The 26248-nt window shown below is 41.0% G+C and overlaps 1 protein-coding gene across 10 annotated transcripts in view; it reads left to right on the forward strand.

The window, feature by feature from the left end:
- Window positions 1–26248, forward strand: part of HECW1 (HECT, C2 and WW domain containing E3 ubiquitin protein ligase 1) — a 268810-nt gene that overhangs the window by 24262 nt on the left and 218300 nt on the right. Inside the window, exon 2 of one of the 10 annotated variants that reach the window (XM_083826829.1) lies at window positions 24951–25030. The exons of the other annotated variants lie outside the window; for them this stretch is intronic. The gene's annotated coding sequence lies outside the window, so the exon portion shown is untranslated. The remainder of the gene's footprint in view (window positions 1–24950; window positions 25031–26248) is intronic. 10 annotated transcript variants of the gene reach the window in all.

Consider the following 26248-nt stretch of genomic DNA (forward strand, 5'->3'; position numbering starts at 1 on the left):
TTGCACGTGTTGTGGGAAGGATGCCTGGATGTGTGTCAGAATACACAAAGGTGGTCAGGTACCAAGAAAACCTCCCAGATGTGCTCTGTTGGAGCCAGGCTTGCAGTCTGAGCAGTCAGGAGGAGCAGCTGCGTGGTGCGCTGTTGGAGTCCTGTGCTTGGCCGATAGGTGGGCAGCAAGGCTGAATTCTTGGTTGAGAAGATAAATTATCCCCAGGGAGTAATTAGCATCTGACAAAGTGACAGTTTCCAAGCCTCCTGAAACAGGAGGCTGTTTCATGATTAAAGACAGAGATATAGTTATTGGTGATAAGTCAATACATTTTTTTTTTTCTGGCAATATTCAAATCACAATTAGGAATAGCTGGTTATTGAGTAATCTACTTTTGCATTCCTTCTCTTGCTATCACTGGACTTTATAAATCACTTTTTAACATTTTTGTTTTTCTGCTTCTCCTTCCTGCCGTTTTTGAACTAACGTGAGTAGTACACCAAAGGGAATAGCTAACCTATTTATCTTGCATTTCTCATGAAGTCTCGAGGCAGCGTATTTTAATCTCCTTCATCTTCCAAAATGTCTGCGCTATATTCAAAAAGATTAAGGGAAAAGGAACTTCAGTCTTGGTAAAAACTTAAACATGGATGTTGGCAATAATAAACCTTCCAATTTCTTTGATCTCTACTGAAAAATGGGAACCAAACTGAATTGTATGGATGGTTGGTCAAGCTGTCACAAGTCTAGTTTGTTTGTGTTATAATATATTGAAGTATGTGGTTTTACTTTTCTTTTTTCTTGGTGTAGACCAAAGCGATCCCTTGAACTTCAAAGTTTACTTCCTTTTCTTTATTCGCAAATGGTGTTGGTTCCCAATAAAGGTTGAATTTACTTTTTCTCCTTTCTAAGGGTTTCTGAAATAAAGATTGTCATTATTACTTCACATATTTTGCCAATATACCCATAAGGGAATTGTTTTTAATGAATGATGAGATCTCTGACTGGTGATATTTGTATAGAGAAGATCTTGAAATTATGGAAAAAAGTAATGTCAAGAGTTGGATCAGCGAACAGCATAGCTTAAGTGACAATGAGGGGGTTCAGTTAGTGATGAAAGTTGTGCACACTGTACAGTCACTGTTTGGCCCGCAGGTTGTGAAGACACGAGCTAACTTTTGTCAAGCCTCTGCAGGTGCTGTTGGTGACGTGATTTCAGTAGCATGGGTGGTGTTGCAAAAGTCACCAGAGAAATGGTGTGTGCTCGGGTGGCGTACCTCTTCCAAGTCCTGTCTGTCACAGTGGGTACAGGGTTGGCAGCACAAAGCAGTGAAAAGTGCACACTTCAGCCTTGTGACTGGGGTGGTGCTGTGTTTGCTTTGCACTCCATGTCTACTCTGTGGTGGTTTTTTGTTTGTTTGTTTTGGGAGTTGTGATTTATTTATTTATTTATTTATTTTTACACCTGTTTAACTAAAGAGATGAAAAAATCAACCTGCTGAATCCCTGCAGCCAACTGCAGACACTCATATATCTGTGTAAAAAGTAAATGCTGCAGGCAGTTCGCTTGGGTGTTGCAGGGGTTTGAGTTGTTCAAAATCCATTTACATCAGTTAAAGAACTGCGTATGTAAGGCTGCTGTTTGTAGTCCCTACTGGTTTTGTCTGAGGAGCTTGAGGAGCACGATATGTTTATCTTCTCTCTTTAGGAGTCAAATTATTTCCATTTTACTGCAGCGAAAAATCAGGCTTTAATGGGTGGTGAGGGAAATCTGGTCCTCATCTAGTCCAGAAAACTTGTTATAGTGCTGTCTGTCACTGCGTGCATCTGACAGAACATACAGTCACGTGGACAGCTGAATTTTGCACAGCTCTCTGGGCAAGAAGGAGCAAGTAGGCCAGAGGAGAGGCAGGAGAGGACTGAAGAGCCCTTAATGAAGATTTTCTGCTGTCCTCCGAAAGAGAGCACACTTCGGATGAGTGGTGGAGGCTACTCCAGCCCCTGTTCCTTGCTGTAGCTTTTGTGCAAGAGTTACAGGGCTGCTCATGCTCTTAAAGTACTGGGTTGGTTTCCTCAGGTGCCTTGTCTCTACTCTGTTTCCTCAGGCAAGTCTCTGGGCAGGTTCAGAGGCAGAATTTTTGGTCAGTCCCATGAGCTCAGATTTACCCCAAGTAGACCAGGAGGAGTTCAGAAACCTTCTGATTTCTTGTCCTGTGCAGGAAGCCAGTGACCCCCATTCCAGTCCTCTTCAAGTGAACTCTGGACTCTTCCACGTGTTCTTCACAGAAAACGTGTAAGATTAACCCCTAAAACTGGATTTATTGTTCATGCATCTCAGACCCACTTTCTGTCTCCTTTGACTTGCTCTTAATACTATGGTAGCAAAGCATTTTTGGAACATTTACTGTCTTCTTCCCTTCCCTCTTCTTGACTGAGCTACTTTCCCTTGGAGCAGCCCAGAATATGCATCTCTCATTTTGTTTTGTTCCGGTTATCTGAAGCTTTGTGCAATGCAGGAACAGGTAGAAAGGAAAATTTGTATTGATTCTACCTTTTAGTGTTTGACAGCAGTATTATTTTTAGCCACAGGAATGCACAAGGGGAGCTTTTCTCTAAAACTAAGAACATCCTAAAGAGTTTTCACTGGTATGTATTGGGAGATGGCCAAAGCAACGTGATAATCCCCTTTCTGTAGGGCACCAGAAGTGAGTACTAGATGATAAATGAAAAAGGAATGTCATTAAGGTCAGACAGGGAAAGGGAAGATATCTGGAAAAAAAAGATTTATAATGGCTAAAAGACATCGCAGAGATTCCTGTTCTAGATGGTCTCCTAACAGACAAGAGAACACTTGCAATTTAAATATAGGTGAGCTATAAGAAAATACAGGAAGGTAAGGGAAAAAATCAACAAGGTTGCGTAAGTCATCTGCACACAACAATTATTTTAGGAATAGAAATAATCTGCAATTTTCATTTATGAGTGTTTTTCAGTGGAAAATTTAGTATCCATAAAATACAAGTATTCCTCAAGGAGTTTTCAGTATTGGAGGGGGGATATGTCATGGTTTCTGACCTGCACAATTAAAGCAAAATAATTTACTTTAGTTTCCTTTATCCAGATCAAAACATTTTGACCTCAGCATTAAGCTGAGTCTAGTGTCTTGTGTGTGTGTTAGGAATATTGCTTTTATGTTGCTGGGTGGGGGAGAGAAAATAGAAACTCTAAATTTAGGTTTTGGAAGTCAGCAGATCCAGAGATTTGCATCTGATAGTTTTGAAAGAGCTTATCAAAGCATTCTGTAGGCCACTGATGTCAGTTCGTAATATACATTGGAGTCCTGGAAAACTAGAGAAAGGGACTGTTTTGTAGGTATTTAGGAAGAGTCAGGGGTACAACCTAGGTAGTTATTTGTCCATTACCTGTTATCTGTGCCAAGCCATTAGCGGATGCATGGGATGTGATTAATACAGCTGTAACGAGGGGTAGCATAATGAAAGCTAGCCCATGTGGGCATTGACTTGTGGAAAACAAATCATATCAACCTAATCTTTTTTTTACTTTTTTATGGCATTTTTAAACCTGGTTAAGAAAAGTTATAGAATTGATGTAATACACCAAGACTACTATGAGACATTTCCTTTGCTGCTGTGCAACATTTTGATTGAGACACTAGGTTGATGTGGAATCAAGATGACACACTAAATAGAGAAAACATATAACTGAGGTCTGCAGAAGGAATGGTAAGTAGGAAAAACCATTGCTGACATAAAGAAGGCTACCATCCCTTTCTGTGTCACTCCCTGTTCTTCTGCCTGCCATTCAGAAAAGTTTTTAGAAGTGGAATTTGGCTAAGAGCCACAAGGAGGAGTGATGAACTGGAGATACTGGCTGCCTTAATTTCTTCTACCAGGAGATTAAAGTGGTGACTTAATTGTTATCGTAAGTACATACAGAGGAAATAGAAATTTGAAATCTGAAGCAAAGGCGCAGCGCTCTGAGGATGGAGACTGTAACAGGCATTTTTACTTTGTGATGTGATTAACAATTTAAATAATTCCTCAAGGTTTGTGTGGCTTTTGCCACATCTGAAATCTTAGTCCTTTTTGTGTGTTCTGCTAAAATACATGGCCAGGGAGGCACACAGGAATTAATTTTGCAGAAAAGCCATCACCCCTTTGGGCAATATGAGCTGCCCCCGTGTCCTGCAGCGGCTGGTGCTTGCAGGCTGGGCTGCCTCCCACTAGACCACCCCATTCCCCTGTACGCTGAACCTAGTGATGGAGGTAATGCAGCAAGGAAGAGTGGTCCTTTGGGGAAGAATAAGGTCAGGAGACACTATTGTGAGGTTCTGCGGCATTGTACGTGGCCTAGGGGCCAATTTAGACCCAATTCAATTTAACGTCAAGCCTGTTTAAATTACAACTTACCTATTTAGTCCAAGACACTAACACATTCATCTGGGGAACACTGAAATATTTAATATCTGAACCTAATGCTTTCTAAAGGCTTTATTCTGTGGAAAATGCTGATATTTTGAATTTTTGCCCTAATTAGAGATGAAAGCAAGTGTCAAACTGGGATATTCTGAGGGGTGGTACTTCTGTGGTTTTTTTTAATTTTTACAGGAACGCTCGCTTTAGCAGCTAGCATCACTCCTACAATCCCCATCAAGAGAGCTGAGCTTCTGCCTTTCTGTCAGGCTGCGTGCCAAGGGCGGGTGCCAGGGACTCAGCTGATGATGTCCTCGCTCTGCGGGCTGAGCTCCCACCGGGATGCTGTCGTAGACCTGTATCATGTCTGAGCAGGGCATCGAACAGGAGGTGTAATGCGCCAGGAGCAGCAGGTTAAAAAGGCACAGTTTAGTGCCAGTGACTTGGCTGTAGCTTACATAATGCTTCTATATGGGCGCTTTAATATTTAATGTTTACTGTAACATAAGTGGAGCTTGCAGGCAGCTGTACATTAGCTGCATGAATTTTTAAGAGGGGGATAAAAAAAAATAAAAAGTTTGGGAGCCACAAACGTCACAGAAGCTTCCTAATTGGCACATACCCCAGAAGAAACCAAAATGTGAAAATTAAGTGACTGCCCTAATTATCGGAGGCTCCTAGGAATATATTGTGCTGGGAGATATTCCTTTTTCATTTCATGCACTGCTTTAAAAATAAGCATTGTGCAGAGCATAACAAGGCTTTTAATTAAAAGGCTGTGCCCACACAGCAACTTTTCATTGTGGCGCTAGCTGGTGAAGGGAGCCGGGAGGGGTGAAAACACTGCCTTGTGCCCTCAAAAGATGGAGTTAATCATCTGCTGATAACCAGTAGCTCTTAAATGCGTTTGCTATGGTGACATGAGGTCTGATCCCGACTGACAGCAGCGTGCCTAGTAGACTTTTTACAAGGGTGAGTACTTCAGAGTGTGCGCTTCGGGCCAGGAATTGCCGCTGCCCTCCCCAGGGGTTACGTGGGAGGAGATGCGGGCTTTCCTCTGTCCTTGGTGCCAGCCTTGCCCCAGCTCTGGCAGCTCCATCCCCAGCCCACACCAGAAGGTAAAAGTTGTAATCATTTAAGCCAGCAAGACTTGTAAGACATGAAAGAAGACAGATTTGCTGCAGGGATGGACAAGCATAACAACGCGTGGTACAGATGGACAGTGTCACAGCGAAGTAAGGAAAAGCAGGCAGAAGGGTGTGCTGGGGAGGCTATGAATTCTGCTCTTAATAACTACGAAGTTCCTCTCAACTTGCAGAATGTGCTATTTAAAGAGGCAAGGATGCACCATGTATTGATTGAGGCAGAGGATGCAACTTGAATAAACTTCCAGCTATTTTATCAGCTCTGTCATACCAACATGATTGCCATGCCCTGTTGTTTTCTAACCCACCCACTGCTCCATCCGTATCTTTGGCCCCCAACTTCTCTCTACGCACATCATATCTTTCCTACCTCAGAAATACCTGTGCTCCTGATCAAGTAAGACTCTCACATTTTTGTGGCAACAGCCAAAAGGATTGCCGTGGGGCACTAGGATGGCAGGGTCCAGTACCTCAAGCCCTTTTGACTGAAACAGCTTCACAGGCTTTATGTTATGTAGGCAACTTTTTTAAGGTCTTTTAAACATCCCCTCCATTTGTTCCCCAGCCCTTTTCTCTATTAATATAGTAGGGTACTAATTTGCCAATGACTTATACTTTCCCGAATGCGGTGTTTTTATCTGGGCAAAAGTAATGGTAAAAATAACTATTATAATAATGGTAACTATAACTATTTAGTAATAGTTATAGTGATCAGCATGGCCTATAATAATGAAGATGCTCATGAAAACATGGGAGCAGCTGTAGTGGTTTAGAGTAAAGGTTCACCCTTATGTAGTTCCCATCTCCCCTGAGCCAACAGGGTAGTTTAGTTAATGAAAGATGGAAATATCACAGGCTTGTAGTAGTCCACTATGCTCTCCCAGCTTGCAGTACTCTGTGGCTCAGGAACTTCAAGTCTGTATTGCCTAATAAATCTTCATGGACTTTTTTATTTATTCAATTATAGTTGCATTTTTCTGCTTTATCCTTCTTTCATCTTTTCCCCTTAGTGTTCCTCATCACCAAATTTTTCTCCAAAATGAAGTTTCCATCCTGAAGCATATCTGTTCTGACACTGCAGTTTCTGGCTGCCAGTCAGAAGTGTGATGATGTGATATTGCTGTTGCATGCTGTAATTCAAACACCTATAATTTGCTGTTTTTGCAAAAATTGCTATTTCAGTTATTCCACGATATTTCTTTGGAAGAAAGAAAACACAAACCGAAAATTTAATACGTTCACCAGATTTGCCCAAATCTTTATAAATGGTATGAACAAAACCATACCAAGTAAGCAGGGTGACAGCAGTCTCCTTAAATCTGGTCACAGGGCACTCTAATTGACTAAGTAATCAGGCTAAATGCCTGGAGTATGGGTCCCTGACTCTCACACAAGTGTGAATGTCACACAGTCTGGTAACTGATAACACTGTGGGCAGTATCTCTATATAACTTGCTCTTTCAGTTTGGCAGCAATCTGCCACAGAGCTCTTTGCAGCCACATTTGTGCTCGTGCCTTATCGTTTTGAGTGTGATAACGCGCAGTGTGCCCAGACTACTTCTCTCCTCCCTGCCCCAAGAGAATCTGTGAGCTGATATGAAGGTAGGAAAAATGCATCTCAAGAAGAGGTTGGCAAAGATCCACAAAAGACAAGATAGCTGTGTAAATGTATGGCTGCTACCTGGAGGCAAAGAAGAAGGCAGCATTCAGCCTAGGAGGTGTAACAAATACAGCTGTTAGACACTCGTATGCCTCTCTTGGTTATCGCTGAAAAGTATCTGAGTGTGTTGGAATCGAAATTTCATCCACTGCCTTTTAGCTTTAGGAAGGATTATTCCATCAATGCTATTTGTTCAACCATAATCTGTATGTCCAATTATTTCTTAAGCAAAGCACCTGATAACTTTCATTCTTCCGAGCAAAATAAACACTGCAAAATGCTGTTTATGATAGTGCCAGAACTAAGCACCCAGTTCCTGTGCACCAGACATTAATATCCACCTGCCTGTGCCACAGTTTTCTCTTTCCTTTTATTAAATCTGAATTTGTGCCCTTCTCCTTCCCTGCCTTAGCAGAAGGTAACTGCTGGAGTTGCAGAGCACAGGATTCAGTTCCTCGTAGGTGTGACTGCTCATGTTTTCAGGGGATCCTTTGCCTAATGCAAGCTGCATCAGGACCCACACTGTCATTTTGGTGTACCTTAAGCCCAGTTGTCAGATGGTAATGGTTGGAAACGTGAGCTGTCATAATGTGTTACCACCTGGAATACGTTCGCCTAATTAGCTGAAGGGCTGAAAATATAATTGGTGTATGTAGCAGTCTTGCCATCGTCTTGAGAGGTCTGTCTGGCTTTTCATATGCATTTCAAAGAAAAGACCAAAGCTTTCTCTATTGAAAGAATAACCTTTCTCCTTACGGCAGGGAGAGTGAAGGATTTCGGATGTTGCAAGTCAAAAGGACATTAGGGGTCCCTGCATTGTAGTAGTAACAGGGAGGCTATGGATCGCACCATGGGACACCACCAAGTTTTTCCTGATAAAGAAACTCCACCTGAGGTCCCTTGTTTACAAAGATCAGTGTTATTTGCACAGCATCAAAATTGAGTTAGTTCACTGCAGTGAGACAAGAGCAGACTGTAATATAAGGGTTTTTTTCCTTTACAAGTCCTGCAAATAGCACTGGCTGTGATAATAGAGACTGCCAATGTTTAGAAGTACTGTATTTCAGATCTGTGTTCACTGCCTTGCCCAGGCTTTTAGTTTCCCCATAATTATTACCCACACAACATTTGGCAACCAAACTGCTCATTCAAATGCTTATTTTGTGTACTGTAAAGGTTCTGTTTTCTTTTTAACAAATATTTTATTTTTGAATTCCAAATAAAAACAACCAATGATGCTTAAAATAGATTTAAAGAAACAATGGGCAAGAGAAGTCCTGGAGATCTTTCTAGTCTTTTCTCTGTACTGGAAGAAGTGAAGTTGGTTTGCAGGTATTGTCTTGCTTGATCTAGCTGCAGTTTTTCTCCTAACATGGAAATCGGGCACCTAAGAAATAAGTATTTACAACAGGATTAAAAGAAATAAAACAAAAACTCAGCAAGGAAAAAAATTGTTCTCTAAAGTTGAGAATGACCTGGTGATTGCGGTGTGGTACTGAATGCCTTAGGAGGAAATCTGAGTCAGTACCACAAGACAAATGGCAGATTCATTTTCTCAAGAATTAGGTATTAATTATCAAGTTCATTTAAGGTGGTGCAATCAAAGCTTTATGCTTGTTTTCCTGACTACTCACGTGCATATGCCACATGACAAAACAGTACAATATTCAGATTCTGTTAGTGAATGTTGAATAAAGGAGTGAATGTCTCATTTATTACTGAGACAATGAAAATAACATGTCATTTAATAGATGTAAATATATTAATTTTGCACAACCATTTTGCAAACAGTCAGGAGAACTAGTGATTGTATTCTTAAGTGAGAAAAAATGGATAGCAAATATTTGTATCTAAAACCAGAGTATTACAACGCAGGCACAAAATATGCTTGCTATACCAAATCTCCATGTCAAATAAAAAAACAACGTTATGCTTCAAGAAAAAGATGGCTGTTTGGCTCATGTAGCCACTGTATATAATTCACTGCCAGTTGGGCCCTACTGAAGTGCATGTGTGGAAGATTGCAAAACTCAACAGAGCTGGGATAGTGGCCTCAGATTTAGTAAGTCCAGCTGGGCGTGTAGCCATTGCAAAGACTTACCTGAGCACAAACTGACTTTTCCTGTTGTGCTTGTGTTTTGCGCGTTGAATCTCTTCTGCGTGAAAAACAAAGCAGTGTGTTAGTGTTACTGGAAATAGGCATAACTCTTGGTATGAATCCATCAAAGCATTTTTAACTTGGGTTACTCCTTCACGTGCGGCATTCCCCCTAACTGAGGAGCAACGCTTTGTCTGTAATCTGTAAGTACTGTTTCATGTGCTTTCAGTTGTGCTGTACGTGTTTATGGCAGATTTGAGGTGCTCTGATGACAGATGGGTTTATAAGAATAAAGTGGATTCTTGCCTTGTTGCAAAAACAGTGATTCAGAGCTGTTTCAAGGGCTACACACGCAAGATGAGTATTTGCCTTTGATTTGCATGCATGCCATCTATTGACATTAGTGGAAGTCTGATTCAAGGACTGGGGGCAGAGGTATTAACATGCCAAATGTTCATAATTGGCCTGTCCAGATAGTTGATTTTTTTTCCAAGTATGGCAAATGAACTGCATAATAAAATAAAACAGAAAAGTAAAAAACACAGTTCAGATTATGCCAAATGTAAAGTTTTTCCTGTCTTGTTCCAAACAAATTTTCACTCAGCCCAAAGTAAAAGATATTGCACCATTTTCATCAGCTGATTAGAAAACAAAAGAATGAAATTCTTGTGTTCACAAAATCACCTGTGGTCATGCCCTTTGCTTTTTTTTCTTGGAGTTTCTTGATTTGTTTTCTCACCTAGAATATGGAAAACTTGCTCTCATTTCTCATACTCCTTGAGGGCTTATTTAAATTTGTATGTCACGCTGTTGACTTGAACCACAAAGCTAAAAGCTAGTCTGAAGTTGGGGAGTCTTCACAATCACCTCTGTTTCATTTTTATATACATAAACTCACTGGAGCAGCAACCAAGACTGAAGCATCTTGCTCGACAAGTGGGCATCCTTACAGTTGGTATTGAGAGCCAGATTAAATCCCGTGCTTTTTCTTTCTATTGACGTTTTTTATCTATGGTGGAACAGCTCCATTCATAGTGGCTGAGAAGGGCTCGATGTTAACTGTCCTATGGTATGAAGGTAGATGTTGGTGGCTGAAAATCCACTTGAGCAGAGGAGGGAACTGAACTGAAGACTGATAGCCAAGTGCCAGAGCTGGAGAGCTGTTGGGCAGACCAGAGAAGCCCACCAGCAGCAGTTCTGTGAGCCAGGACTTCCTTTTCCATCCCAGCAGAGTGCTGCTGAAATGGGGTGGGTCACAGTCACATAGTGAAGGGGGATGTGCTTTTCAGAGAAGTTACTGTCTGATTCAGTGCCCTGTTCACCACTCTTCTAAGCAAACATAGCTGTCACATGTCTCAATGTTTTTTTTCATCAAAAAAAAGGATGCTAATCACTGCTGAGATCTCCTACAGCGTTGCTTTTTAATAAAAAAACAGGTTGAGGCAGCAGGCAGTAGGAGCCTTTTAGAGGACATACAAGGTATGTTAAAACTGTTTGGTATTTGGAAAAGCATTAATGCAGAGGTTTTTCCCAAAACGTAATGTGTGAATTTTTAAGACTGATAGGGATACTCTGTGATAACACAGTTTAACATCCCATACAGGTCAGATATAGCTCCTCCAGTGCTTATTCTAGTTCTTTCTTTGTATTGCTCAGTTATTTGTTATGAACTAGGTTACCTCATGCTCTAAACATATTGATTGTTGCTGTCATAGCCATGCAATTTAAAAGTTGTGGTGTTTTGGATGCTTAAAAGGAAAATCTGATGGTCAGAAGAAAAATAAGTCATTCTTTCTGATTCTGATCCAGCTAGTGTACTCCATCTAAAGTCTTCTTTTGATGGCAGAGATGTCTGTTTTGCAATAGTTTTTACTTTATTCTTTTGTCTTAGTGAGGTATATTAAGAGGGGAGTTAAATGCCATATGTACTGAAATCTACTGGTTCTCATCAAAGGGACGCTATTACGGACATTTATCCTTAGGACTTTAAAAAGAAAGAGGCATATCTGATTCCACAGACCACATTTCAATGTTTTTTTGTCATGGAGATCTGTAAGCGATAGGACTGCTCATTACATCAGTTGACCAAATCACTAGCAGCTGTAGGTTGGAATAACCGTGTTTCAGTAGATCTTTATTAGTCCGCACCACTGGAGGATTTGGCTTTGTTTCTAAATATGCTAGTCTAAGAGGAGCTCTTTATTGCATATCCTGTAATATAGCGTATAACATGATGAGACCTGCATTAGGCTGGGTGAGTTAATAGGATTTTGGTCAACTCTGAAGTGTCAGTTTTGCTATAAGTACAATGTGTTTGTAAAACAAGAGTATTGTGAGAATTACCAAAAATTACAGCTGAAGTTTTGACCAGTAACAGTTAAAAGCAGTCATTTTTAAGAAATGTGAGCCTACCACTTGAAGTGATCCCATTCAAACGCAGTTTTTCAGCTGTGCAGAATACCTACTTTTTCACCAGGTTTAAAGCATGGTATAGCTAAAATCTCCACGCTTCCATTCTTTATCCATCAGTCAGCAATTGGTCTGCTGAATGCAATAGTCTGGGGTAACAGGCTACAGAATTTGGTGTGGGATGGGGTTGAGTCAAGAGGAAGGTTTAAGGACCTCTTATTAGGGAAGAGAAATGAACTGGACAGTGGGACTGATGTATGCCCTCCCAGTGAGCTGTACTGTCTCACTGTCACCAAAGGGGTCTGGCTCTCACTATCTTTTTTTTTTTTTTCCTTTCTTTTTTTTTTTTTTTTAAAGTCTCAATGTGGATTTCCTAAGGTGAGAGAAATCACTTAATGAGTAGGAGGAGGTAAAGGGGACGTGAGAAAACCTCCTGCAGTGCCATTCATGCTGGTCACACTGAGTGCCTCTGTGAGGCACAAGTGCTTTTGCTGGCAGTGCCTCAGGAGCCCAAGGGATTGATAGCCTATATCTGATCACTCACTTGAGGGCTGGGGTCTTACCTCTGGAATACTATGGAAATGAAGTGCCTTATGCAAATAAGGGTTCAAGTACCATGCAAGAGCTACTACAACCCAAGATATCTTTGGAGAGGACCAGAGGCGCCACAACAGTATCCTCATGCTGTTGTGGAAGAAAAATATTTTATCCCTCACTGCAGGAAGTGAGAAATAGAGCAAGCAGGCAGTCACTGTTTTTAGGTTAGAAACCACTGGATGGTTTGTAACTTCAAGCTAATGCACTGTACGTATGGTCCCATCAGTTAGTGGTTCTCAGCAAGCAGGAGGTTATGTGGTACTGACAACTGTCTCAGTGCAGGAGGCTGTAGTTCTGTGTTTCTTTTTAAAACAAGCTGCTCCATGCCCTGCCAGCAGACAATGAGACATTTAGGTGAATCAGTCCTGCATGAAACACGACAAAGCAGCAAAGGATGTGCTACATAAACTGCTACCAATACAGGGCTGTTATGTCATCACTCTGCTTCTGTTATCATTTACTTAGTAAAAACTCTTTCCCATGGCTTTGTGTCTATTCTGGTGTGCAACCCCAGTTTGGTAAGCCTACGTGGTTAGCAGCATATCTGAGTCTGCTGTTGGAACATTCCACTTAGCTATTCAGGCTCAAAATGGAGTTAGATATCTCCATGTGCTCAGGCCTCTAGCATTTGTTTTTACATGGTTTTACAAGATGACCTTTGTGTTTGACGTGGGGCAATATGAAAATGCCTAGTCAGTTCTTAGAGGCAGGGCCTATCACTTAACATCAACTCTTCTCCTGCAGGCAGGCAGTCTGCAGGGTCTCACGATTTTAATTTTGAATGAATAGTGGAGATAGAATCTAAACTCTGTCTTATGAGGCTTCCCTGCTTTGGAAATGAAATGACGGGTGGTTCATAAGGGTGAGAGCTGAGTGCTCTCAGAGTTTGCAAATTTTGAGTGAAGGAATGTACTTATTGCCACTCAGCCGGATTAGTAATAAAGACATTAAATAAAACTGAATATCCCTCTTTGACATCCCTGTGGACATTTCCTTACAGCTGTGTCCATATGACACGACCACATCAGAACCATCTTGAACTAATATTGGTTCTTTTCTAATCAACTTTATAGAATTCTGGTTTTTTTTTCAGTCAAATCCCTGTACTTTCTCCTTGTTACATTTCTTTTTTTTTTGTGCAAATGTTGTCATTCCTTCCTTGCAAAGTGTGGTATATTCCCTGTAAAATGCTGGATGCACAGCTTCAACTAATGAAGGCAGTTTGTCCTTTTCAAAAATATTCTAGGAAGCAAAGTCATGGTAAGGGCATAGGAGAGGATCAGAAAACTTTTATTTATTTTTTCCAACAGTGCACCATTACATAGTCTAAGGTGATGATTAAAACATCTGTTGTGTGAGGTACAATAGCAGAAAGCAGAGAGCTATCTTACACATTTTCTTTGCAGCATTACTTGAAGATAGACCTTGACAGGCTTGAGAGGTGGGGCTATGGGAACCTCATGGAGTTCAGCAAGGCCAAGTGCAAGGTCCTACACCTGGTTCAGGGCAATCCCAAGCACAGGCTGGGTGGAGAATGCATTGAGAGCAGCCCTGAGGAGAAGGACCTGATGGTGCTGGTTGATGAGAACCTCAACGTGAGATGTGCTTGCAGCCCAAAAAGCCAACTGTATCCTGGGCTGCATCAAGTATTGCTAGCATGTCGAGGGAGGTGATTCTCCCCCTCTATTCCACTCTTTGGAGACTCCACCTGGAGTACTGTGTTCAGCTCTGGGGCCCCCACTATAAAAAGGGCTTGGACCTGTTGAAGCAAGTCCAGAGGAGGGCCACAAGGCTGATCAGAGGGTTGGCGCACCTCTCTTATGAAGAAAGGATGAGACAGTTGGGATTCAGTCTAGAGAAGAGAAGGCTTTGGGGAGACATTACAGCGGTTTTCCAGTACCTAAAGGGGGCCTACAGAAAAGCAGGAGAGGGACTCTTTGTCAGGGAGTGTAGTGATAGGACAAGGGGGGAATGGTTTTAACCTAAAAAAGGGGAAATTTACATATAAGGGCACTGGTACAGGTTGCCCAGGGGAGTTGTGGATGCCCCATCCCTGAAGGTGTTCAAGGCCAGGCTGGATGGGGCTTAGGGCAACCTGGTCTGGTGGGAGGTGTCCAGGGGTGTGGAATTGGATGGGTGGCAGGGGGGTGGAATTGGATGGTCTCTAAGGTCGCTTCCAACCTAAACCATTCTGTGATTACTGTGGTGGCATTTGGAGATGAATGAAGGCAAAATTAGCTGTCATGGTCAACTTTCACAACCAGGATCATTTGGAAACCAGGATCTGTTGAAATGATTCAGGCCAGCTGACTTGTTGCTGTTTGTTTTTGCTGGGGGGAATTGCTTAATTCTCTGGCAATCCTTAGTGTTTCTGCTGGAGAAAGCGTGGGGGAAATCATTTGTGGTCTCTTATTCAGGGATCTTACAGCTTCTCATTTGTGAAGCTCTGACTTCTAAGTTTTACTGCCAGTTAAATCTTGGTTATTTCACTCTTCAGAAGTCCAGTGTGGCTTGGATTTTTTAGAGGTAGTAAATCAAACTTTTACAAGGGTTGCTCAGATGTGATGAGCCTTGTTCCAGATCAGGATCAGTTATTCCGTTCTCAACAACCAATATATCTTATTTTACATATATTTTAAATCTGAATTCAGGTTTTGTTTCCCAAACTTCTTTTAGGGCAGAGTGCCAGTGTGTCTCTGTAGAATCTCTCCATCAGTAGTCTGTATGACTCTCTTAAAACTTGTTTATTTTTTATTACCAGTAGTCGTGGGGTTTCTCTCTGAAGGTGCATGGCTCTTAGCACACCAGCTGTTCCTGTAATAGTATGTTGGTCAATATCCTGGCCTTTCTCTCCACAGAGGGGAAGGAAGAAGTAGAGAATGAAGTTAGAATGGAGTAAGTTTTATATTGTTGCTTCCTTTAGAGATCCAAAAAGTGGATCCAGTATAAATTATATTGGTAGCAAGTTCCACACTTTGTTTCCAGTCTTCCCTCTGCACTCTAGCCAATGCTCCCAGGGCTGTTACATTGATAAGCTGTTCTTCCAGACTATCAGGATTCCTAGTCAGCTGCAAGATGAGGGCAGAACCCCACACCTTGTCAGGAATGTCCTCGTACAGTAACTCAACATGTTCATCCATGTCAAAGATACTGGCAACTTCATCAATTTTCATGCGCTCAAATGAGAGCAGATCTTGCGGCTGGTTGCACCTGTAGTTGCTTCCGTTTTAAAGACCCGTGGCTTCAGGTTTTAGCAAGCATATTCTGCCTTCATGGTGGGTCCAAGCTCCCCTGCCAAAATAAAAGCACTGCAAAGCCACCTCATATCCTTCTTCATATTTCTCCTTGCCATGTGGCATACGTTAAAAATAAGCAGCAATTAGTATGTAGTGACCATGGTTCAAGTCATTGTCAGTGCTTCCATGTTCTTTCATTCTCCTTTCTCTCTGTTCCTATGCGTTTGCTTTGTATTTCTTGCAGGCTTGTTGGGACTGGAAGTGTTTTCTTGTTTTGCATTTGCACCTTGTGTTGGGACGCACATCCCCATTGAATGGTAGACTTGCACAGGAATGGCCAGCTGGTGCTACCTGAGATGCGTGCGGCTGGGACCAGCATGAGGCTGGACTGGTCAGAGACTGCTGAGTGAACCCAGCTCCATCCTCTAATGAAGTTCTGGGACCTCTATAAAATTAGTGTTTGTTCCCATCTTTGCCCTGCTCTGGAGTTGAGGCAGTCCCACAATTGCAGTTCCTGTTGGATATTTTGGCTGTTAAGAGTTTTGGTTCAGTCATGTGAAGACCGTGGTAGGCAGGCAGTTCATAGGATCAGTCTTGTGCTGCAGAACCAGGGCCTTGAAGGTAAGTTCAGCAAAGATTTATTAAACTTATTGAGCCTGCAAACTAAAAAGATTAAATCTGGTTAGTTGAAGCAGACTGTCTGTTGAGTTGCCCATGTCTAAGCTAACAATAACAAGGAACGAGTTAAAATAACAAGTGTCTGTTTGGCTGCTGCCTAAAGTATGGAGGCGTCTAAACTCAGTTGTTTGAGATTTTGAAATTACCCCAATTTCTGCTTAGGTACCTGCTTTGAACTTACTCATGCAGGACATTAAACCACTTGCGTCTTCTTCAAGACCAAGAAAATACGCATTTCTCTGCCAAAGTCCTTTAAAGGGGCCTAATTCTGGGTGAGGTCAGGCCTTTTTTTTTCCTGCCTTTTGTGTACTTAAATCCAGTCTCCCAATTCCTTGGAGAAATTTCCAACCTTTAGACTGGAATAAGATTTCCGTAACAGAACTCTTGGTCAAGAGACCTCCCTCTCAAGGAATAGGAGCTACTGTGCGGCCCAAGGTCATGTTGCTAGAGAGAAGGGGCAAAAATGAGCCTGATGCTTATTTGGGGGCAGAGGGAGAAGTCCAGGGCTTGGTTCCTACAAGTTCCTGGGAGAAGAAACTGAACTAATAAGGAATGGCTTATAAGTGCTTGAGACCTAGACCTCAAACTCATTTGTTTGGCTTGAATAAGGATCTAGTTAAAACCTTTTTCACCATTTCAGTGTAACAAGACACTTGTGATGTCTTCACCCTCTAACTTCTGAGCTGTTCATCCTTTAAAGCTGATTGTTATGCTTAGTGCTGGTCTCTGTAGTTTTACCAAACTACAGAAAATGGCTAAATGCAGGATGGTAGCTGTACAAGATCTTGCTTTTAAAAGAAATTCTTGGGTGGACTGCCTTCGTGTTCTGAAAATACGTATGGAGGTTGTGTGAATGATAACCTTTACCAAAGGTGCTTCCAGAGACCCTGGCAGAGATCAGAATCACTCTCTATTTTGTGCAAGTTGCGGTCACAAAATAAAGCATAACCCTTGCTATGAGAGAGAGTTTAGTGTCTAAATAGATGAGATGCCAAACAAATGGTGGTGTCACAGAAGCAGTGTGATTATCCTAGTGCCACAGCACGGACATTAAACCAATTGTGCAGGAAGTTCTCTGGCAGAGCCAGAATGGGGGCTGGCCATTTTTAAGTCCCTGTCATTGCTATAATCTCCAGCTCATCATCTGTCCTCTCTTTATCATAAAAGCAAACCAGCTAGCCCAAAAGTCAATGGGTTCTCTGGGAGCTGGAGGCAGAGTTTGGAGTAGTGAACTCTGAAAAGTGGAAGTCATCTAGCCAAGTTTCCTGGTAGAGCAAAAGATCTTTTGGATGTCAACAAAAGGTCTGGTTGTCCAGACCCTGCCTGGTACTTAACTTGCTGTGGTGTGCATCTGAGTGCTGTGTAGAAAATCGTGAATTCAAAGCAGTCTTACCTGTATGCATGGACAGCAGTACATAAAGCTGTACAAAGTCATTGTGCTAGTGGCTGAAAGTTTCAGCTCCTGCAGGAGTGAATTAAGCTTTAATGAAATCAGAGAAACTATATATATCATATATATATGTATATGTATATCATATAAATCATGCATGGTAGTATGATGCCACCTTGAACAGGTTTGAGGCTAAAAGAATGCTGTGGAGATAATGTTTGTAATTTTTATGGAAAAGATGCCCAATGAAATGCCCTAAAGGGGAACTGGAAAAAAAAAGGTGAACTTCATGTAATTGTGCACACCACAGAGTTGAAACAATGTCTGCTTCTCTCTTTAATGCTGAGGGAATATGCTTTTCTGTGATTCTCAAGAGTGATGTTTAAATATAAGGGTAACTGTTTTCTTTAGGTTATTGTTCCACTGTGTCACATAGTGAGCAGCACTTTGTCACTTCCATTTAAAATGAAATTTGGGGTCAGAGATGTTAGTGGCCTTGTGGTATTGCAGGGGATTCCTCTGCTATAACTCATGATCCTGTAACGGTTCTCTCTTTGGGGCTCACTTTCGGCTTTCTCATTTTGGTGATTTTTGGAAGTTTCAAATACCCCACCCAAAAAAAAAAAAATGGCAGTCATCCCTTGCTGTGTAACAGTCCTCAGAGGAGGCTGAGTGGTTGTGCTGACTGTAGTAGTGGCAGAGATGATGAACACCTCCAACTTTATACCTCTCCAACCTGTACCTCTTGAGTTAAGAGGAACTGGAGAGCAGCATCTTTAGAAAACAAGTCACTGACAATTAACAGATCATCACAGTCCAAATAGCTAGTCCTTGCTGCTTTTCTTTGGAGGATCTTAACTGGCGGTCGCTCAGTGTTGGGATGGGGATTAGAGGCTAGGCCTAGACATATCTGCTTGTTCTCAGCCTGGGGTAAAGTGTGAATTCTAGAGGGGAGAAAAAGGCAGAGGTGCTAAACTTTACCACTCCATCCTAGCCATCTTTCTACACAGCTTGTGAAAACACGTTTCAGCAGTTTTAAGTCCAAATTATACCTTCTGAACGGAAGTCCAAAGGATATAGTTTGAGTTGGTGAGGCGGTAGCAGAGGGGAGGTACGGTTGCCATTACAGCACCTGTTCCCCAGGTCCTTTAAAATTGCTTTGAAAAGAGCTTTTTTGGATGAAGAAAGCAAAATGGTTATGATTACAAGAAGGGACAGAGCATACTTCATCTCTTATGCAGAAGGCTCCTTAGGGTCAAGAACAGGCAACTGGGTAAACACAGTTACAGTGTGAAGTTTAGGCTCTGCTCATCTTTTTTCACCAGCCAGCTGAAGTGTCTGACCATGGGGTGCAGAGCACACAATCCTCTCTGGGATGGTGGAGATGGCACAAGGGTTCCTGCTCCACGTCAGTACCAGGAGTTGCTGAATTTCATAGAAGCATAAAGGTTGGAAAAGACCTTCAAGGTCATCTGGTCCAACCACTCCCCTACCACCGATGTCACCCACTAAACCATGTCCCTAAGCACCACGTCCAACCTGTCCTTAAACACCCCCAGGGACGGTGACTCCACCACCTCCCTGTGCAAGCTGTGAATTTAAGCTTGTTCCTCAGAGATCACACTGCAGTTCCAGCTCTCAGAGCACAGGTGTAGCTCAGATGGTGACAAGCTGTGTGTGTAGGGGGAAAGACGAACAACAAGAATGGTAACAGGAGGAGGAAGAGGTTCCATTCTCTCATATCACTTACAAAATAATTGCCTCAATCTCAACACGACTTGCTTTCAAATCAAAACTTAAAATAAAACCTGGGATTGTCTTTTTCTATTGCTATTTCTGCCGCCTCCATGATTTGTGGGAGGCATTTCAGAAAGGCTCATATTAGCATTTTCATGTTACTTTTTTTTGCCCTCCCTCCCCCCCGTTGTGACAGTTCCTCAAAATAATGACTTGTCTGTGACGTTCAGAGTGGCTTCTCTGGTGAGGTTTGCTCAAAAATGTATTATTGTTGTGGAAGGTGAGTTCAGTGTCTAGAGTAATATAATCAGAGCTTTCTCTGGTTCAGAGACCGAATTAAATTTTACCTAGCCTTAAGCTGTTTTCTTTCACATCTGTCCTTTAGGGTGGCTCAATTACTGATTAAATAATTCCCTTACAGTATCTGGACCTGGAGAGCAATCTGCAGCAGGTATTGCTATCTTATCTGTGCAAAAAACAGTGTGGGCAAAATCACTGGTCAGACTGACAGGTGCTGTGAGGAGGAGGAAAAAATAAATAAATAAATAAACTAAACCCCAGCTTCAGCGCTGCCTTTTGTCATGGAGCGCAACAGAAACTGAGCAGTGTCATAGGGCACACACTTCAGGCCCTAACTTGTTTTCTTGTTTTATTTTGGAGGATTTCAAATCAACCCTGAAGAAATGGAGCCTTTTGATGACCCATGAAGCTGTCTTGGCTGCGTGCCTGGGGTTAGAGCAAAGCTAAAAGTGCCTTATGGTACACACCAAAACTCCAGACTTTGGTGGTTCTGTAAGGATGCCAGATAAATAACTTCAGTGGGAATGGTCTTTTAATCAGTGTTTAAGGACTGTGAGATGGGGCTGTCTCTTGCACAGTTTGTCGGGCTCTGCTTTTTCTCCAGCCTACTTTGTTGGGTTAGGGTCAGTTTGCAAAGTGCAATTTCTGTCCTCCTGTGCCATTGTGTTAGCAATAAAGCTGAGGGTGTAACAAAAGCAAGTCAGAAGGTTTGATCACTTTGGGTTATTGTTGTTTTTCTAACTTGAGGTTCCTTTGGAGTTGCTTCCCAGAACTCTGAGAAATTCATAAAAATCTTCGGCTTGTATTTTCACTTTAAATAAACTCCTTTCCATGGAGACGTGCAAATCATTACATTGTGCCTTAAAGGAAAGGAGGGTAGTAATGAAGCTAATCTAAGTGTTTCATGTATGTGAGAAAGTAATTTTGTGGTGCATGCAAGTTGTAATTTTAAGAAAAAGGAATGCTCAGTATTTGTAATCACTGACATTTAAATAAGTGGTAGGCTAATTTTTGTAATCAGCTTTAAATACACGGTGAACTAAGGACAAATTCATTTCTACAACTTCGGCAGCCTCTGAGTAGTTACCAGGAGACACCCTGACCCACTTCTTTTCTCTGTGACGATCATATCTTAATTTTTAATTTTAACTTGTCCATGTGTCATTGTTTGTAGGGGAGGAATATATTCAACTTGTGTTATTCTGTTGAAAAAGGAAGTTTCACGAACTCTATAGCCTGTATAGAGAGCTGCCAGCCCCAAGGGCATTCTACAAATCTTCTTGAGAAGCAAACAGGATCTGGGACCCAAAGCATGGAAGCAAAAACCCTAGTGAGAATTCAGTCTGAAGTAAAACTTTCCCCAGATCAATACCATGTGCTGAGAGCTGGAGGCTTCACATGGAAGGCAAGTGCCTTTGTGCTGGTGGACAACAGAAGAGATCTTGGCCAGCCAGCTGCTGCTGATCAGAAGTCTGTGCTCAAGGTCCTCTGTATGAAAGCTGTGCCTTTTCCAAGTGCCTCGCACACCAACTCAAGAAAAAGCTGGTAGACTGGCTACAGTATTTATATGGCCTATCTGTATATCTCTATAACTTTTCACAAGTAGACACAGTGAAGACAGTAAATTGCAGGGCATATTAACCACTCCTGACTGAGTTGCAGTAACTTGGAGGGTTGGCCAAGGACCATGACATGGACTTTGTCTTGTAAGATATTTCTAACCTCAAGAAGAAGCAACCATTAACGTAGGTTTTAGGTTGGTTTTTGTTTGTTTGAAAATATTTCCCCAATCTCAAGCGAATCTTTGGTTGGTGTCGAGGAGTTTGTAGGTGACTTTCCAAGGAGAGTCTGCTGTTGACTTACAGTTGACTTACTGGATTTCACCAAGAGAAAATTTGGAGATTTCCTTAGCTAGAGTGTACCAGTAGTTAGTAGCTTTTTAGAGTAGCTTAATTAACTATTAATTCATAATATTCGTAACTCTTAATTATTAATTCATAATAGTGTGTAACATGTAAGGAAGGATCTGTCATGGCTTGAAGATGTTAGGCAGACCTGAAAATAGGAGTTTGATCTCAGGGGCAATATTGAGAGCTAGAATCCACTCTGTTAGCACAGCAAGAGCAAGCAAGGCTGAGGTGAGAAGTGATAACTGCACGATGGCATAATTAAAGCCATACATCAGTGCTTGTTCATTATTAAATGATCAGAAGAGATTTTGGAGCAAGCATGGGAAAACAATCATTCTGCATTATCTGCTTTTGGCACTTATGAATAAATGACCTTTTCAAAAGGAGATGAGTAAATGTCGAAAACACTTTGCAGTTTCTTTGATTCCAAATATAAAAATACTTGGAGGATAACAAGAATTTCCATGACTTGCATGACCAAATGATGTTTTGAAGGGAGCATTAGTTTTTTTTGGTCACACTTTTATCACATTATCTTGTGAGTATATGTTGCTTTCTGACAAGGTTTCTGTTACTATCTTCACAGGTCAGAGCTCTCACAATAATTCAGAGGGTAGAAATAGAAATCTTTCAGAAGATATAAATGTCATAGAGCAAAGGCAGTGGACTGATGCGTAGGTGACAAGGGGTCTATTTCTGACTACTTGCAGAATGTGAGATTAGCATGGTGTGCAAAGGGATGCTGCATTTAGTTCAACATAGGCAAAGTGAGGATAATAATTCATATTTCCCTTCTCTTTTTCAATTAAGCATTTCTGAGCAGGTATTTTCTCTTCGTGTTTTTATAACTTCTGTTCTGGGGTTCTTACCTAGCCACCGCTTCTGGGTACTGCTACAGTATTCTGCTTCTGAATGTAGGAGCCCAAGATCATCACCATCCGAAACTTTTCTAGTTTTCTCCAGCCATTTTTCATTCTTAAACCCAGTGTGTATATAGATACATTTCTTAAAATACAGCTGCTGGTGGGGAAAATGCAAAAGTTGCTTACTGAAGTTTATATTTTTTACCAAAAGGACTCTCTTTGATGTCTGTATGCTTAATGAATCTGTCTGAGAATTTCATTGCTTATGGCTATTCATAATAAATTAATGAGTAATTAAAACTGTTATTAGGAAAAAAACGTGGGATTTTAGCCTTTGGAAAATGTAGCGCTTGTTTTACCTTCTGCAAGATTAGAATTTATCTAAATGTGAGTGAAGGCTCTCACTGCTTATTTCATTATTGCTTTGATTCCAAATCTAGAGGTAGATGTAAAATTGGTATGACAAAGTGGATAAACTGGCCACTAAATTTTATTGTATGTATGTTGATGCCTTTTTATAACCACATGTTATTTGAGGTGTGTGTTTGCAGTATAGTTTGAAACCATAACTGGGCATTCTGCTGTTTAACAGTAACTTATGAAAATACACTAACATGATATTTTTTTTAAATGTTATTTTGGATGTAATTTTTTAAAATACCTTACCAAGCTGGTTTCTCAAAAAAAAAAAAATATTTTTTTTTGAATTTGCTGTAAGTATGTTGTGCTTAAATTTTGATGCTTTATTGAAAAGATCTTTATAGTGCATTTACTGCAGAAGGCAGCATCCTGGGAACTGTTTTCATTTTCTCTCTAATGCTTTTATTAAAACTTCCCATTGGAAAGTGTTTGAAAACCTTTTTTGAGGCAGAGAAACCACTTCGTCCCTCCCCCCGATCTTCCTACCCTCCACCCCACTTTTTTGTTGTTGTTTGGAAGGGATAAGGCAGTTGAGGTAGTAAAGTGTCTGTCACACGTGAAATTCCACTAAGGTTTGCTTGAGTGTGATTAACCTTTTAAAGTTGTTTTTTCCATGTTTTTCCTACCCATTGTCCCTTCCTACAAACATTTTGGAAAGCAAATGACTTCGCACTCAGGCATGCTCTTAGGTTATCACCTGTACAAATGTTTGCAGGACCCAGACCTGCAAATATGTTTCCAGGCTGACTGGATTTGACAAGTTTCAGAGATGCAGTCGTTCTCAACAGAGTTGTCAATCTCTGAGAATCCAAAACATTCAGGAGTGAAAGGGAGGAGAATTAGCTCCGATCCAGGTATATTAATAACCACCATCTAAACCCCTCAAGAGCATCTTCCTGGCTGCATTTTGGTGTTCTTCCAATATAGGTGTTAGCCCATCTCTTCTGAATAAAAAGTTATTATTTTGACTTCTCACAGGTTTTATCTCATACTGTGCCTTTTTAATTGAAGTTAGGGTTGATGGCTATGTGAGAAAGGCTATGCTGTCCTTTCTGCTGTTTACAGGAAAGAAATAGGTGTGGGAAAGGTCATTTTAATAGCTGACACGTTGTAGGGCTTCTTGTCTGACCAATTTGGTCTCTTCTGGAGGTGCTCACAGTCTTCATCTGTCTGTTTTCTTCAGATGCTCATATGGTGCGGGCTGGGAATGGGGCAGAGAAGGCTCTGCACAAGCTGCTGCATGGTCCTGCATCGCACTGGGCAGTGTGCAGCCCGTGCACAAATCTCTTCCTCCTGGAGCTCCTCGCTCATATCTCAGTCTCTTTAATCTCCCATTCCCTATTGCCCACTCTTGACATGGGTCAAGAAACTCTTTTGGGAAAAACTGAGGTTTGTGAGAAAGAAAACCCTTTAAATTTGTCTTGTGATTATTTTGGGGGGCCTTTAGGGATGACCTTTACCAGATTCTCTGAAAAATTAAAGTTAGAAACCCGCCATAAAGACAGGATTGGGCTTTTGATGAATACTGAATATTGTAAAAGCTTCAATTAAATCCTAGTCATTAACCTTCTCAAACATTACAAAATAAACAACAGAATGCTTTTGGCTAAATATTTACAATACTGTCTTGTTCACAGCTCAGATCTTTTCCTTTGCTAAGTCTGCATAAGACTTAAGGAGAGTATTTTCACTAAGCTGAAAAACACGATGCTGGCTGGAGGAACTGCTGGATGTAATGTAAAGTATCAGTCAAGTGGGGTAAAATGCTCAGAAGTGTTCTGTATTGGAAAAACACACTCACTTTAAATTCATGTAGTGAACAGTGCCTTATCTTTTATGTTACCGTAAATACAATCTAAGTTATTCTCAGGATATGCAGGGCTTTTTTTAATTAAAAAAAGATACATCTCATGTAAGTTATGCTGACAAATAAGGATACATATGCATACATATATGTATATATGTGTGTGTTTGTACACATTTCTAAACATACATACAAACAGTAAAAGCAATGGTAACACAACATTTTAATATAAATACAAATTTCGTAATGAATTATTACTGGCTTCTGTTTTCTTGAAAGGGATGAAATGCAGAACGAATCTTCCAGCACCCAGAATGCCCTGATGTGCCCAAATTCCCATTAGTAACAAACTCTAACAGGTAACGATTGTATTCTCGAATGCCAGCTTGATTACCAGCACTTGCATAATTGCATTGACTTTCATGGTTTTATTCATATAGCTAAGTATATGCCTTAATTTGCAGAATTGGAACAGCTACATCTTTAGTTTTGGTAAGGTCATTTCCACCTCTGCTAATTGCATATGAAAGGTGTCAGTGCATTTCTAAGTGACTTCTGATCACAGGAGACACTAGCATAGGTGGGAGAGGCAGGGTAAGTTCCCGATTATATTTTGCTGCTTGTATTCTGAATCAGTAGCACTGGGAAGACTGTTTCATGAGAAAGGCTATTTGCCAAAACATTTCTCATACATGTCAATTGTCACATATGAGGCCTATTTTTACCCGAGTTATAACTGAGGATGAATTTACTTGATTTGAATGAACAGTCTTTGGACTGTACTTTACAAATTAGCATCTCGAATACATGATTTAAGAGCTGCTAACTTAGGGAAACAAATGCGCATACTGGTAAAAGTTAACATTTAAAAAAGAAACCACACACCTTCCAAGCTACATGAATTCCCTTAAAATTCTTTTATAACTTAAAAAATACCCCCCCTTCCCATTTAAACAAAGGTGACCAAAAAGGGAAAAATTAGTGCAACAACAGGCAGGTGAAGACTAAAATGTCTGCAAAAATTAGTCTCTTTGTTGGCATAGGTCCTGTTTCCAGGGGTATTTCTCTGCTAATTGTGTATTTGATGATGATTATGCATGATTTTTGTATGATCTTGTGACAAAATGTAATATTCCAGGCAGCTCCTGAAACATACACTTAATCAATGTTCATTAATTTATTTTGGAAATAACACCACCAACTTTAACCTGAGAATTACCTAGAGAAAAATAATTCCACTTTGCTTGTTCATCAGCACAATTTGCCTAACGTTTTTCTTGACGGTTTAGATGATGATTCACAGGTCACTCGTGGTTCACTGGGCTCACTTGTTTGCAATTTCACTTCGAAACTCCAAAGCCAACTACTGGTTCCTGAGAGGACTTCTGATTTTCATGCATTAAGCATAAAACTCAAATGTACATGAAGGAAAACATGCTACTTAACAGTATTCATTTCCTGTTGATTACTTTTGATGGATGACTTTGCTTGTATGCTACAATGCCTAAGTAGAAATTACACAGCATGGGGGAAAATAACTGGAGGGATTGGGGCGGGGGTGGGAGAAACCAGCAGTC

This window comes from Anser anser, assembly GCF_964211835.1.
Source record: "Anser anser genome assembly, chromosome: 2".
In the NCBI taxonomy this organism is placed as follows: Eukaryota; Metazoa; Chordata; class Aves; order Anseriformes; family Anatidae; genus Anser; species Anser anser.